This window comes from Pongo pygmaeus, chromosome 18 (genome assembly GCF_028885625.2).
Source record: "Pongo pygmaeus isolate AG05252 chromosome 18, NHGRI_mPonPyg2-v2.0_pri, whole genome shotgun sequence".
Classification (NCBI taxonomy): domain Eukaryota; kingdom Metazoa; phylum Chordata; class Mammalia; order Primates; family Hominidae; genus Pongo; species Pongo pygmaeus.
Window position 1 is genome coordinate 52,531,871 of NC_072391.2, and position 15,489 is coordinate 52,547,359.

At 41.7% G+C, this 15,489-nt stretch overlaps 1 long non-coding RNA gene across 1 annotated transcript in view; it reads right to left on the reverse strand.

Annotated features, from left to right (window-relative positions):
* The window catches only part of LOC129014989 (uncharacterized), a 35,575-nt gene that overhangs the window by 8,946 nt on the left and 11,140 nt on the right, over positions 1-15,489 (reverse strand). The window contains exons 3-4 of the long non-coding RNA XR_008494486.2: positions 11,237-11,321; positions 8,463-8,571 (exon numbers count right to left, since the gene is read on the reverse strand). This is a non-coding gene — a long non-coding RNA (uncharacterized LOC129014989). The remainder of the gene's footprint in view (positions 1-8,462; positions 8,572-11,236; positions 11,322-15,489) is intronic.

Consider the following 15,489-nt stretch of genomic DNA (forward strand, 5'->3'; position numbering starts at 1 on the left):
TCCCCCCTTTTCCCAAGGCCTCTGTTGAAAGAAAGTGCTTGAAATGTGCATTTCTGCTTTGTGTGCCAGCTCTTGCATTTCTTTACAGAAACTGCAGAAGAGAGAGCAATGCTTACCTCAAAGCGTGAAGTTCCAATGGTGGAATTACCATGAGAGCCTGTTTGGCCGTGAGGGACCTCCCGGTCAACGTCAGATGATAGCTCTTGAGGGACCCCTTTCTCCAGATCCTGGGAAGCTTTCCCTGAAGCTCAAGGGGACTCTGTCTCTCCGGGTTCTCTTGCCTCCCTCATCCTATTTATTGTCATGTCAGAGCAGACCTTGGCTACAAATTCCCTATTTTCACTTTTAAAACTACGTGAATACATATGTGTGTCTGTGAGTTTGTATGATGGGGGTGAGGGAAGGGGAGAAGAGGGGATGAGAGAGGGGAAGAGGGGAAGGGAGGGGAGGAGAAGAGAGGGGAGGCGAGGAGAGGAAAGAAGAGGAGGGGAGAGGAGGGGAGGGGGACAGAGATGGGCCGGAGGAGAGAGGAGGGAGGGGAGAGGGAGAGTGAATCACCTGCTATGTGTTCAAATCCTCCCAACAATCAACCATCCTGTGAAGCAGGTCTTCTTGCCCCATTTTCCAAATGAGGACCCTGAGGCTCCCCTTGTCCTCTCCACCACTTGCTTTCACTTCCTTCCTCTCCTGTGTACTCCTCCTTTCCTGCCTGAACATTATCTTCAGTCCCAAATTTGGAGTTGGTCCTGTGTTCCTGGGGGCACGTTGCCAGCACATGGGTGTGGGGCTGCAAGCCTGCAGTCCATCTCACCATGGGGCTCCATGCAGTGGAGTTTATTCCTGGATGGACATCTGGACCTGCGAGATTTATGGGGACCCACAAGATGCTGCCAAAGGCTCTTTTTATGGGTAGTTGCAACACGGAACAGAATATCACTGTGATCAGGCACCACGGAGACAGAGAGAGCAGGGGTGCATGACTGGCTCTGCATCCAACAAATGGGGCAGCACTAACTAGTCCTAGTACTAGTACTTACCTCATAGGATTATTGCGAGGATGAGCTAAGATAATGGGGTGTTTCCAGAGGTGCAGAGACCACGGGTGGTATTGAAAATGATTTGAAATAATGCACAGACAAGGCATTAAATAGCACTGACTCAAACAGTAAGCGTATTAGGTCCTTTTCTGCTCTCTTTGAATTCTCCTAATTACATCAAGAAAGTCTCCAGTTGATGCTATTGTGTCTTTAACACCTAACAAGTACTAATTATTTTTGTTGTTTTGTTCTCTGTGTTTTAACAAAGGGAGTGAAGACTTCAGGCTCAGAGTCCCACTGCAGGCAACAGTATCTAGGTAGAACTTAATACATATTTTCTTTTTTATTGGAATAATTTTTATGGCTAGTGGTTTTCTATTCACAGAAGTAGTATAAAATTTTCTGTGTGAGTAAATGGATTTAGGTTTTAAAAGCAGATACATTTAAAGGGGAAAACAGCATTAAGTAGATCATAGTATCAATAACATTCAAATATGTCCAAAATTATAAAAGGAGCCCACAGTGATGAAATTTTCAGAATCATTGAGATAATCCACGTCAAGAACACAGTGGTGGTTATTACTCTTCTGGTGTTGACTCAAGAGTTTCCACATCTAAAACAGGTGGGACAAACTAGGTAGTTTGGGCTCTTCCAACTCTGAGGATCCAAAGTCCTTATTTAGTACCTCGTTTTCCTATGTCAGGTTCAAAGATAGATTCTCCAAGGAGAATCAGATTCTCCAATGAGTGATCTTCATCAAATGCAGCTTGGGCTACTCCCAAGGAATCCTGCCACTCTGGAAGATGTTTGATGCAAAATATCTCTGGGGTCAGACAAGTCGACTTATGCTTTCTGAGTCTCAGTTCTTCATCTGCAAAATGCTGTGCCTGATAGCACTAACCTCTGGGTTCTGTAGATTTCATAAGATTATGTAATGTAGCACAAAATGTGAAAAAGTGACCACGAGATATGTATCAATGTCCAGACACGGCATTGAGTAATACTGGCTCATACAGCAAGTTTCCCTATTGCATCAATGAGAAAGTCTCAGTCTGGTAATAATATTGCCTAAATGCTTTTCTGACACCTGCCAAATAACCCTTTAATTAAGTAGAGGGAAAGGCCTCAAGGCCTTAGGCTCTTGGCAGGCAATAAGATCCAACTGGGATATTAGAGATAGGCTTAGAGGAATATGAAGACTATATCCCCACATTAGCCCTGGGAACAGAACAGGAGCCAAGGGATGGTGGTATTTGAGCTGACCCCTGAAGAGACAGAAAGATTCCTCCAGGCAAAACATACTGGAAAGATGTACCAGGCATCAGGAAAAGCAATCCCTTAAAATCAGGAGGCCTTAGCCAGGTTTGTGCTACAGACCCTCCAGGGGAGGTCTATGGACCTCCTTATGGAATAATGTGGGTTTTAAAATGTGAGATGAAGATATTTGCATTGTTCTTGTGGATTTTTAAATTGTGATAAAATATACACGACATAAAATGTATTATTTTAACTATTTTTAAGTGTACAAGTCAGTGACATTAAGTATTCACATTATTGTATAGCCACCACCATACCCATCTGCAGAACTGTATCTTCCCAACCTGGAAGTCTACAACCATTAACAATACCACTCACTATTTCCTCCTTTCCCATCTTGGGTCAACCATCACTCTACTTCCTGTGAATGAATTTGACTGCTCTACATTCCCCATGTGAGTGGAATCATATAGTATTTGTCCTTTTTTAATTATCCTATTTATCCCGAGTCAGGCTTACTTCACTTAGCATAGTCTTCAAGGCTCATTTCAGAATAATGTCATTGCATGCATAAAATTTACAAAACAGCATTACAAAGAAAAGTTATATTAAATAACAGTTATCTAAATAATTATTTAAATTGATATAGTAATATGTGGGCTTTTATTAACCAAGATATAATAAGATATAGAGGTGGGTCTACTCATCACTATAATTTCCAGAGAGTAATGAGTCTGTTTCAAGATACTCTGTAGCAACTATAATGTGATATGAAAATATCTGTGATATCTATTAATGACGAAGTCACAAAAGTCCCATGTAGTGCTGATACAATTTTAGTTGTTGCCTACATTCAGAATTGAAGGAAATGCTAATTTTCAGTTAGAAGTTAGCAAAAATAAAAAAATACATTTTTTTTTCCCATCCAAGCTAAGAATTCCATGGAATTCTTAGAGGGCTTCTGTTTCATGGAACCCAGGTTAAGAATCTTCACCCCCTGAAAGGAATATTTTTATTCTTCATCAGTTTATTTCATTCTTGGTCTAGAGGTGAGGCAAAGATCAGATGCTCTCAGCTTCTACTTGGCTCCAGAAACCAACCCTTTGGCACAGACAGTGAGGCTGGGTTTTGGACACCAAACGTTTTTCATTAACCCCCACCCACCCCGCCCAGGTATTATGTTTGAAAAGCAGTCTGTGACAGGGAGTGGTTAAAACAGAAGACAAGCTTGTTTCACTCCAAAAGCTCTTCTATTTGATCTCATGGTTCATTTGTATTTGTTGTGCAACACCAAAAAAAAAAAAATGCACTCAGATGTAGATGCAGGGATGGCCCAAAACACAAGAGACACTCCACATGTCTAGACAGCAATGTTCTAACCAACAGAGGAGACACACTGCCCTGTTCATAGTAGTTGCTTAATTTTTCTCATCTGCAAACAGGCTATGGATTGCCAACCTTTAATTAAGACGCAGTTTTCTTTTCAAAAGGAATGTGTTCTAATAAATACCAGCTGAGCTGGGATGGAGGAGCTATAGAAATTAAAACTGCAGCTGAAAAACCATGAGACTTGCAGCAGGCTAACCATGAAGACCTTCAGGAAAGGAATAGTTTCCATGTGCTTTGGAGATGAGGACATGCCTCGTGGGCTATGCTCCTTGGCTTCAAAGCCAAGCCACAGCGCCGGTGCTGTGTGTTCTGCCTTCTTGGGCAGAGAGAGGACAGAAAGAGGCAGAAAGACTGTGAGGCAAGGTATTGGCTTAAATAACTTCTGCCTTGACATTCTATGACTTTAAAATCAAGGAGGTACTCAGGGTAAGGTTAGAAGTGTTCTTACTACAACTGATATCATTGACTTTGCAAAAGGGAGTTCCTAGTAAAGAAAATATTTCTTCAGATTGAAGTGTCTTGGTATTTGAAATGTCTTAGCATCCCTGTGGCCCTCCCTCCACACTTAGTGTTGCCAGATAAAATGCAAGATGTCCAGTTAAATTTGAATATCAGATAAAAAATGAATAATTTTTAGTGTACATATATCCCATGCAATAAGCTAAAAATATACAAAAGCATTATTTGTTGTTTATCTGAAATTCAAACTTAACTGTGTGTCCTGTATTTTTACTTACTAAATCGGCCAACTCTACTCCCACTCAAACCAGATCTTTCCTCCAGATCCACTTTCCTCCAGTTCTTTGTAGAGAAATGCCAGGCCAGCCTGGCACAGACTGAGGTCAACTTACAGACATGTGTACAGTCAGCATAATGGTTAAGAAAACCAACTTTGGAGTCTCAAAGACTTAAAGTAGCCTTCAACTCAAGCCTGTCGCTTTTTGATGGGTTTATCTTGAGAAGCTTTCATGACCTCCCAGGGCCTCAGCTTTGTCCTTTGCAGAATGGGGAGATTGAAAATCAGGGCTGATGTTCAGCCATATCCAATAGTACAAAATCCATACCAGCAGTTTAAAAATTAGAGCATTTCCCAGGCCAGTTGGCAAATAGCTTCCCAATCTCCCCTTTATTGTGCCAGGCACCCTGGCTCCTCCCCACCTCTTTCCTCATCTAGCAACAAATACCTGGCACAGTCAGGGGTCTCCAGGACCCTGTTCTCGTGTTTAACTCAGTGTTCTTTCTGATTGGCAAGTATCTGTGGCTTATTGATAGTTAAATAAATTGACAACTACTCCTGTTAGGAATACCCACCTCAAAGGTTGTTGTAAGGGGTAGGTGAAATGATGTGAAAGAACTGTGATATAGAGTTTGGCCCAGAGATCTCTCTCACACACACACACAGAATGAATGAATGAATGAATGAATGAATCCCTGTGCTACTTATAAAGAAGAGCCTTGCCTTTTTTTGCACCTGGCAAACCATTCTCTCTCTCTTTCTCTCTTTAACAAATCTTAAAGATCATTCTACTTCTAGTTCAATTTCTTCCTCTTTACATGGAGGAAAACTGAGATCAGGCATAATTTACTGACTTATCTAAACAAGTCCACTTTTATACATTGTAGGTTTGAGGGATCGTTGGAAAGATCTTTTGCTCAAAAACATTCCTTTCATCCAACTGCCACAAAGTCTGAAATTTCACCATTAGCATTTTAGCCATCTTTAAAAATTGAACTCACACTTATCAAGGTATTTCTCAAAGCCCACTCTCTTTAAGCTAGAAATGACCCAGGGTCAACCTGAGAACCTCAAGCGCTGGGCTGGAGGGTGGTAAAAAAGAAATTCTGAAAGAAGTTGAAAGGAGACCTGGGACGTGCCAAAGACACATGCGTCCAACTTTAAAACTGTGACAGGCTGGCTATGCATTTGATTGTCCCACTGGAGTAGTTGTGCATTTGTGCTGTTGCATAATACAGAAGGACAAAAAGCATAAATACTAACTGATCACTTCATTTAAAAGAACTTCCAAAAAGGAAGCCAGACCCCTTTGATGCTGCCTTATGCTTAGGCAAAGCTAAAAGTCATTTTTATACTGTTGGTCAAGGGTTTTTCAACTGGATGCCTGGAAATGTTTTTCACAGATCTACAAAGCATGAATCATACAACAAAGCCTCAAAATATACAGGGGCAAAAATGTAGCTGGGATTGTATCTATCCATATATACAAATTGGTTCCACCACTGGGTTAATGCTAACTGCTGGAGTCCAACATCCCCTGTATTAGATATATCTTTATCCGCTGACAGTTGAATTCGATCCACCTGCACATTATTTTGAGGACAGGTGTTGAGAGCTAACCAGTTGCTGGTATAGGCTAGTCTGTTTCCCCCAGAACACAATATTGTCACGTGCTGTGTAATGACGTTTCGGTCAACGACAGGCTGCATATATGACAGTGGTCCCATAAGATTATAATGGAGATGAAAAATTCATATCACCTAGTGACACAGCAGCCATTGTAACATTGTAGTGCAATTACTTTATTTTTTATAAATTTAGCATGGCCCAAGTGTACAGTGTTTATAAAGTCTCTAGGAGTATACAGTAATGTCCTAGGTCTTCACATTCACTCACCACTCACTCACTGACTCACCCAGAACAAATTCCAGTGCTGCAAGCTCCATTCACAGTAAGTGCCCTATTACAGGTGTACCATTTTCTACTTTTTATACTATAATTTTACTGTACCTTTTCTATATTTACATATGCTAGTGCTTACCATGGTGTTACGATTGCCTACAGTATTCAATGTGGTACATGCTATACACGTTTGTAGCCTAGAAGCAAAAGGCTATTCCATATAGCTTATACCATCTACGTGTGTGTAAGTACACTCTGTGAGGTTGGCACAATGATGAAATAGCCTCATGATGCATTTCTCAGAACACATCCCCATCCGTCACCAACACATGACTGTAAAATACAACATCCAATAATTTGACTGATTTAGTTTAGAAGATCAGAAGCTAAAGAAATTTTTTTAAAACTTCTGGAAAAACAGGGGTTAAAATTCTGGCACTTTTCTTCAAACATCAATATTTGTGACTTATTAATTACCAATGGATGATCACCAAACGAGGAAGGATCTTCCCATCAGAGTCTAATTAGTTTCATTGTCTTTTTTTTTTTCTGGATTCCATTGTATTTCACTCTACCCTTCGGCTGCCTGTTTTAATTAATTTTGCACTACATTCAAAGGTTTTGCTTTTGTGCCTCTCTGATTTAAATTCCTTTTTGCAAATAAATAAATAAATAACTATCAAAGCTAATGAGGCTCTGAAGATTTGAGATGTAAATATCATATGCAGATTCTTTTTTGGTCCCAGCTCAGCGGAAGACCAAAAATAACACTTGAAAGTTTGATTAAGAAATCTCAGGCTCCCCATCTCATGCCTCCCTCCAGACAATCTTTCTGCTGGCATTTTCAGTTATTTGACAAAAAAAAAAAAATCAAGCCCCCCAAACCCAAAACCTCAAGAGCAAGCTCCTTTCAAGACTGGCTCAGATGGGCACAGTATTGTGCTGAGCTGCTATTTAAGATCCATCCCAGACTGACTGATTCCTGTCTGTCCTGAGAGGTCTGTGCATGCCAATGCATCCACTCACCACCCCCCGCCCCCACACTTACACCCCTTCATATGCATCCACAGACACACAAAATTATTTTCACACACAAGCTCACCCATATTCATACACACTTACCCTCATGCCCACTCACCAATGAAAACTCAAAACACACATATTTTCACACATGCAAACTCATCCATGTTCATACACACATACCTTCATACACACTCACCAACACAAACCCACAACACACATTTTCACACATGCAAACTCATCTATATTCATACACACAGACCTTCATACACACTCACCAACACAAACCCACAACACACATTTTCACACATGCAAACTCATCCATGTTCATACACACATACCTTCATATACACTCACCAACACAAACCCACAACACACATTTTCACACATGCAAACTCATCCATATTCATACACACATACCTTCATACACACTCACCAATAAAAACTCGCAACACAGACATTTTCACACATGCAAACTCATCCATATTCATACACACACCCTCATACACAGTCACCAACACAAACTCATAACACACATTTTCACACTCATATGTTCGCAAACTCACACACTGATATACACATACCCACATGTAAGTAGACTCATACACATTCCTGCATGCGTTCACACACAGATTCCCTATGCAATCACAGTCTCCCACACATCTGACACATACATCATGCTTTCGCAGATCAAGGTTCCAGTTTCACATCTGTGTCACCTCCAGTACATTTTCGTACACACCCTCAAAAGACATCTCTGCAAGAAATTCCAAGACTCCCCACCCCCTTCCCGGCCCACCATCATCTTTTTGGGTGTATTCAGGGGCAGCCTGGGGCACAGTTATTAAACTGTATCCCAAAGAGCTCTTCCGCTATGCAATCCGCTTTTGCCTGAGATCTCTGTATCCTTTACTGAGAAAGTCTGATTCATTTCCCAGAAATTTTTATCTGCTATTAATCTTTCAGGATATAGTTAGTGTTGTGATATATTCAGATATTGTTTTCGGGTGGCAGGGGGAGGGCAGATTTCAAGTGGCGGTCCCCTGGCAGTTTCAGAGATTACTCAGTGCTTATAAGCAGCTCAGAACTGTGTGACAGCATTTCCAAGCAAGGGACTTACAATCATGTTTCATTAATTCGACGTGAATGAAGCCTCATTTCTGGCCTTGAGGAGCTTAAGATGTATGTGAAATTAATAACAGAACAGATGTCTTCACAATTTGGTTCCTCTGGAAAAAAAAAAAAAGGAACCTGATTACTTTGAAAACTTCAATGCTTTAAAATGCAGACCCAGGGAGTTTTTACTCCAGGGTAAAGAGTTATGCCTTGATATCGTCCACGTCTCAGAACTAAGTGGAATTTAAATGTCAGGTTTGTATTAAATAGTCATATTCCCCATCATGACATATAATAAACAACAGCTTATTACTTTCATTAATAAGATGTGTTGGACATTTAAACTAAAGCTTTGGAGATAAAGCCTGTACCTCCTGAGCAGGAGGTGCTGGGGAGACACAGGGGACACATGGGGGAATATTCAGGCAGCCTGGTTTTTAGCTTTCTGATAATTTAATCATTGATTCCTCATAGGAAAATAAAATGCATCTGTGCTCACACAAAACTCACCACTTTATAAAGAAGTTGAGCCGCCTCCCGCAGATGTGTGTGCCGGAGGCCGAATGCTGTGTTTCACAGGACACTTGAAGTCCTGCCTCTTTATTTTATTATTTCTTCCTGCCTGAAGTCTTGTTTCTTTATCTAGGCTTCTGTGACACTAAGTGCCTCTCAAGCTGAATTTTAACACTCCTCAGGGTGCAAGTGTGACTGCACACCATGGGGGCTGGGATTTTATTTCTGAAAGTCCAAAGAGGAACAGTGTAATGGAAAAATTACCCAAGGGGAAGTTATTCTAGAGGAGCAGGAAGAGAGAACAAAGGCCCCCAGGCACATGGCCAGGAGTTCCCTTTGCCCTGGGTAGACAAGTGAATGAAGCTTTCAGGGGAAAGCGGTGTTAAATGGGGAAGCCCAGGGTTCACGTTAGGTCTCAGAATCTGGTCTACTGTAATGACCGTTACAACTACTGTAATGACCCTTCTCTCTTTCCAGTGCCACTGTGTGTCCTCGAAACTGTCATCTTTCCCACTTTCCCTCATGGAGAAAACAAGAGCATTGGACCAAATGACCTGCCAGCTTCTCACTTTGACATTTTCCATGTCCTCTAAATTTGGCTTCCATGACATTTATTTTACTATGTCTACCTACTCCTCTCCACCTCCTTCCTCTCAAAACTGGACTGGGTGTGGGGTGCCATGGTACAGTCACCTCTGCTGATTGCCCCAGATACAAAGGTCAAAAGAAGCTCGCAGGGCAGGGGGTCTTCTCTGGTCCCAGCTCTCCCTAGGGATGTGGCCTTGGGTAAGATGCATGCTGTGGGTGCCAGGCGTGGCGGCTCAAGGTGCATGGTGTGGGCACCGGGAGTGGTGGCTCGTAATCCCAGCACTTGGAGGCCAAGGTGGGAGGATTGCATGGAGTTTGAGACCAGCCTGGGCAACATAGTGAGACTCTGTCTCCACAAACAAAAAGAAGGCAGGCATAGTGGCACATAGCTGTAGTCCCAGTTACCTGGGAGACTGATCTGGGAGAATTGCTTGAGCCCAGGAGGTCGAGCTTGCAGTGAGCTGTGATCATGCCGAGGGTGCAGTGAGCTGTGATTGTGCCACTGCACTCTAGTCTAGGTGACAAAGCAAGAGCCTATTTCAAAAAAAGAAAAAAAAAAAAGATACACAGTGTGTTTGACCCTTGAACTTTTTATGTGAAAAGGGGTGGAATGACCCTCACCCAGGACTGTCATGAGAATGATACGAGCTGGTGCACACTGCGTTTGGTACAGAGCATAGAAGCATAAAAGCTCCTGTTAGTGTTCACAGCTGGGGATCACAAGCAATGTGCAGGAGAGAGGTATCCCGGGTTGACTGCACTTTTGGAAACTCCCTGGGCACTGGTGTTGAAGGAAGATTGTCTAAGTCTTCCTTATTCTTGACTGATATGGGGGCTGTGCATGCACAGCAGTGGAGACCCTGGTCAGGATGCGGAAGGCGGGCCCCATCCAAGGGAGTGGGGGCAGCTCAGTGTCAGGCACTTATCACCCCCGGTGTGTATCCCAGTGGCGCTACGTAGCAATGCCAGGCCTTCTCCCTCTTTAGGGAAACCAGGAATGTGGAATTTTATGTGAAAGCTTCTAAGTTTTGAGTAGAGATCACTGTAAGTCTGCAAGCCATTACTTGAAACCATTGGGGCCAGTGGTATTTCAGTATTTAAATTTTCAGATTTAAAAATATTATACAATGAGATCACCATTTATAACGTGACATCTCCAAGGGGGGTCTGGGAAAACATGTCACAGCCAAGGCTATTAATAATTTGGCATCAAAATAATTATACTCATGAAGAGTGGTGAGACATGGGACTTAACACTTTCTCTCCTTGTGGGGACCAGGCCAAGCCCCCACCATACTAGCAGAGTCAAGGTGACTGTGGCTGAGGCCTTGTGACCCAGTTTCCTGCAGCCAGCCCCACTCACTCCCAGGAGAATCATAGAAGCCATAAAGCTTTGGGATTCCTGAACTGAAAAGGCCATGACAACCACTGTGTAAACCCCATAAACACTGCATAAGGTCACCACACAGCTCCAAGTGACAGAATCCCAAACCAAATAGGGTTAAATGAAGAACAGCAATAGCAATCAAGTTTATTAGGTTATAGGAGAGAAAAGTACAGAGGTGTCTGTTCAGGATCACCTGGATCCAGGTGCTCCAACAATGGCCCCTGGACTCAGTTTTTATCTCTCTGCTCCATGTTTGGCTGTGTTGGTTCCTTACTCACACAGATACTTACCTCGTGGTAGCAAAAAGGCTGACAGAAGCTCCAGCTCCACATATTTCTGGGATTGGTCCCCTGGGAAACAGCATCTGTTCTGTCCCTAGAACAAAAGCCATGGGTTATCTCTAGGGCTCTGAAGGGGTCCTTTGCCCATCCTGGAGCCAATCACAACGGTCAAGGTTCCCCGCCTGCCTGGAACCAAGGATAGGCCCATTCTACCCAGAGTTCAGAGCCAGAGAAACTGAATGGAGGCCTGGGTGGGGGCAAAACCGTAGGTGTCTATTACCAAGGTGACTCAGGAAACCCTTTCATTTCAGCAGAGCAGACAATGAAACTAAGAGAGGAGGTGAGATTTGGCCAAAGTCACACAGCAGGGTCACTGGCAAAGCCAAGGTTGTGACCCTGATCTCTCACTGTTTGGAAATCCCTGCATTGTACCACATGTGATTAGTGGAGCCTGCTTGGAAGCCTTCCCCCGTTTCCTATGTCTCCTCTCCCCCGAGAGGTAAGAGATGAGGAAAACCAATATGCTAACAAGCACACGCCCCCATGAGCGTACACACACACACACACACACACGCACATAACCCTCATGAGCAAAAAGATCACAGCACTCTATTAGCAAGCTTGTGCCAGAGTAACCTCAATTTATCTTTTCTTCTCTTATACATCCCTCATCTCTGGAGAGGTCTCTACTGAGTTCAGCGCAGAGTTAGCACCCAATAAATGTCGCCATTATTATTGTTGTAATTATTATTTCTCGTACTATGAATTACTCTCTTCCACACTCTCCTTGGCCTAATCTGTTAATTTACCTTGAGGTGCAAATGATTAAGCAGAGTGAGTATGAATGGCCAAGCAGAAGGACCAAGGGAGTTGGCATTTTTAATAACAGCCAGAGCCTGAATTCAGCAAAAGGCATAAAACCCTCATAATTATTAATGTACATAGCTCTTTCCAGCTTGCAGACTGGTTCCTCATTCACCTCATTTGATTTTTAAAAAACAAAAAACAAAACAAAAAACAACCCTGTGAGTAAGACTAGAAGGGAATCATCTCCAACCACAGATAAGAAACCCAAGCACTCCCCAGAAAACATTTAGCTAAGGTTTTCCAGGTTTTCCTGGGAGATCTGGGATAGAACTGGAGTCCTAGTTTAGAAGTGTTTTACTAAATGTACATGTGTATGCATGCGTGCACATGAGCATCCACACACACTCATACTGTTAGAAATACAGGCCTGGAGTGGCGACTCATGCCTGTAATCCCAGCACTTTGGGAGGCCAAGGTAGGAGGATCATTTGAGGCTAGGAGTTCAAAACCAGCCTGGGAAGCATAGCAAGACCTTGTCTCTATTAAAAATAAAAATAATTAGCTGGGCGTGGTGGCGCACATCTATAGTCCCAGCTACTTGGGAGGCTGAGATGGGAGGATCACTTGAGCCCAGGAGCTGAAGCTGCAATGAGCCGTGATTGCACCATTGCACCCCAACCTGGGCAACAGGGCATCCATGTCTCAAAAAAAATGAAAGAAAAGAAAAGAAAAAAGAAAAGAAGGAAAGAAAAGAAAGAAAGAAAAAGAGAAAGAAAGGAAAGAAAGGAAGGAAGGAAGGAAGAAAGAAAGAGAAAGAAAGAAGGAAGGAAGGAAGGAGGGAGGGAAAGAAGGAAACAAAGAAAGAAAAGAGGGAGGGAGGGAAGGAAGGAAAAGAAAGAAAGAAAGAAAAAGGAAGGAAGGAAGGAGGTAAGGAGGGAGAAAGGAGGGAAGGAAGGAAGGGAGGAAAGAAGGAAGGAAGGAAAGAAGGAGAGATATTGCAATACAAATAAACAATGTATTTAAAAGCTCACCAAGTCATGAACACCCATAGGGCCTTACTTATATTACTCATGCCCTGATTTAACTTTGCATAACAGCATTAAAAGCTCCTTGGGCCACAAATCTTTAAGTCAAGTACGAAATAAGCTCCATTCCCTACCTCCCCCGATCATTACCCTCTGCAAGGCCCCAACATTGATCTCTTTTCCTACCTCCCACTTTCATTTATCTCAATTATGATGAAGACTTTTTTCCCTTTGCTAACAAGAACTCTATTCAATTCAATGAACATTTACTGATCTCCTAGAAGGTAATTAGTATCTCCATTTTGCTGACCAGGAAACAGAGATTCAGAAAGGGTTTCAGTAACATGTCTAAAGTTGTACAGCTAGACCTAACCATTTCCTCTTGTCATCCTCTGGCCCAGGTGACCTGTCATTTGATTCTACCCAATTTCTCTCTTTCTGAAACCAGGAAGCATGGGTGTTCAGGTCCTAACCATGAAAAAAGTGGGAAGAAAGTGCTTTTTCCTGGCCCCCACTTCAGGCCAAGTCAGGTGCGTTCATTCACTTGACAACATTTACTGAGTTCCTACTATGTGTTAGTTCTCTTAGCCTTGAAGGGTTTGCAGGGTAGAAGGGAAAGGAGAGAGAACAGTCCTTTTTAATTAAAGTATAATTGATTCCATAAATCTTTGTTCTTGGGCTAAAGCCTATATTGGCAAACACCAATGGAAAAATAAGTTCAAGAATCAAGCCAGCAATATTGTATACATATCTCATCTACATCTATATCTATATATATATATTTATGCATAATATTCTATTTTAGTAGGTAATACATACATGCAATGGAAAATTTTAAGTTGCAAAGTCTCTTTCACATACCAGCCACCCAGTTTCACCCCTTAGAGACAATGACTTGTTTCTCATGAGTCTATCTAGAGAAAGTGAAGCATGTACTATTGAGTCTGCTTATTTCTCCAGAACCTTTTCAAAAGAATATACTGTCAAACTTTGTGGTATTTGCCAATCTGGCCAATGAAAAATAGTGCAATTGACCCATGAACAACATGGGGGTTGGTTTGCCAACTCCCATCACAGTCCAAAATCTATGTGTAACTTTGGTCTCCCCCAAAACTTAACTACAAATAGCCTACTGTGGACCTTACCGATAACATTAACAGCTGACACATATTTTGTATGTTATATGTATCATATAGTACAATCTTCCTATAATGTAAGCTAGAGAAAAGAAAATCATTAAGAAAAGAAAATATATTTACTATTCATTAAGTGGAAGTGTCTGCCTTTTAGGCAGGCACACTTCATGTAACATTATTTTTTTTTTAATTTTGAGATGGAGTCTTGCTCTGTCACCCAGGCTGAAGTGCAGTGGTGTGATCTCAGTTCACTGCAACTTCTACCTCCAGGGTTCAAGCGATTCTCCTGCCTCAGCCTCCCAAGTAGCTGGAATTACAGGCACCAGCCATCATGCCCGGCTAATTTTTATATTTTTAGTAGATAAGGGGTTTCATCATGTTGGCCAGGCTGGTCTCGAACTCCTAACCTCAGGTGATCTGCCCACGTCGGCCTCTGAAAGTGCTGGGATTACAGGCATGAGCCACCCGCGCCTGGCCTTTATGTAAATTTTTCAAAAAAAATCTTTGTGTAAGTGGACCTGTGCAGTTCAAATCCGTGTTGTTCAAGGGTCAACTGAATTTCATTTTCCTTGAGTGGCTTGCTCATATTCTCAGCACATTTTTCTGTTCAGTCATTTGACTTTTTCTTATTGATTTATAGAAATTCTTTATGCATTCAGAAAATTTGTTACTGTAAGATGGGAGCTGCAAATACTTTTCCACATTTATTTTGCTTTACTTTAATGTTTGCTTTTTTATTATGCAGCCTTATAAAGATTTTCTTGTAGGCAAATTGATCAATGTTTTCTTTTATGGTTTCTGATGGTTCAGTCATATCTTGAAAAATCTTACCAATTCTGAGATTATTTTAAAGTTTATCTATATTTTCTTCAATTCTTTTATGCTTTTTATTGTATGTATAAAAACATTGATTCATCTGGAATTTATTTTTGTATAAGTTGTGAGGTAGGGATCCAACTTCATATTTTTTCCAGATGAGTACCCACTTATTCCAAATATTTATTAAAAGATGTATTAAATGAGCCTTCTTTACCCTAGTTTTTAAAGTTCCCAAACCTTAATAGCAGCTGTTATTTCAGTATTCTTCACTTATTTCATTGCTGGAAGGTTATATAATGATTTTGAACTGATAATACCACTCACAATGCTTGTGGGAACCATTTTGCACAAAGTTTAGATGATATAGATAAAACTACTTTGATGAAGAACAAGGGCAGTAAGTACACACCAACAAAAGAGCTACATCCAATTGATGTTATAAATAAAAAACATGGTGGGAATACTTCACATTATG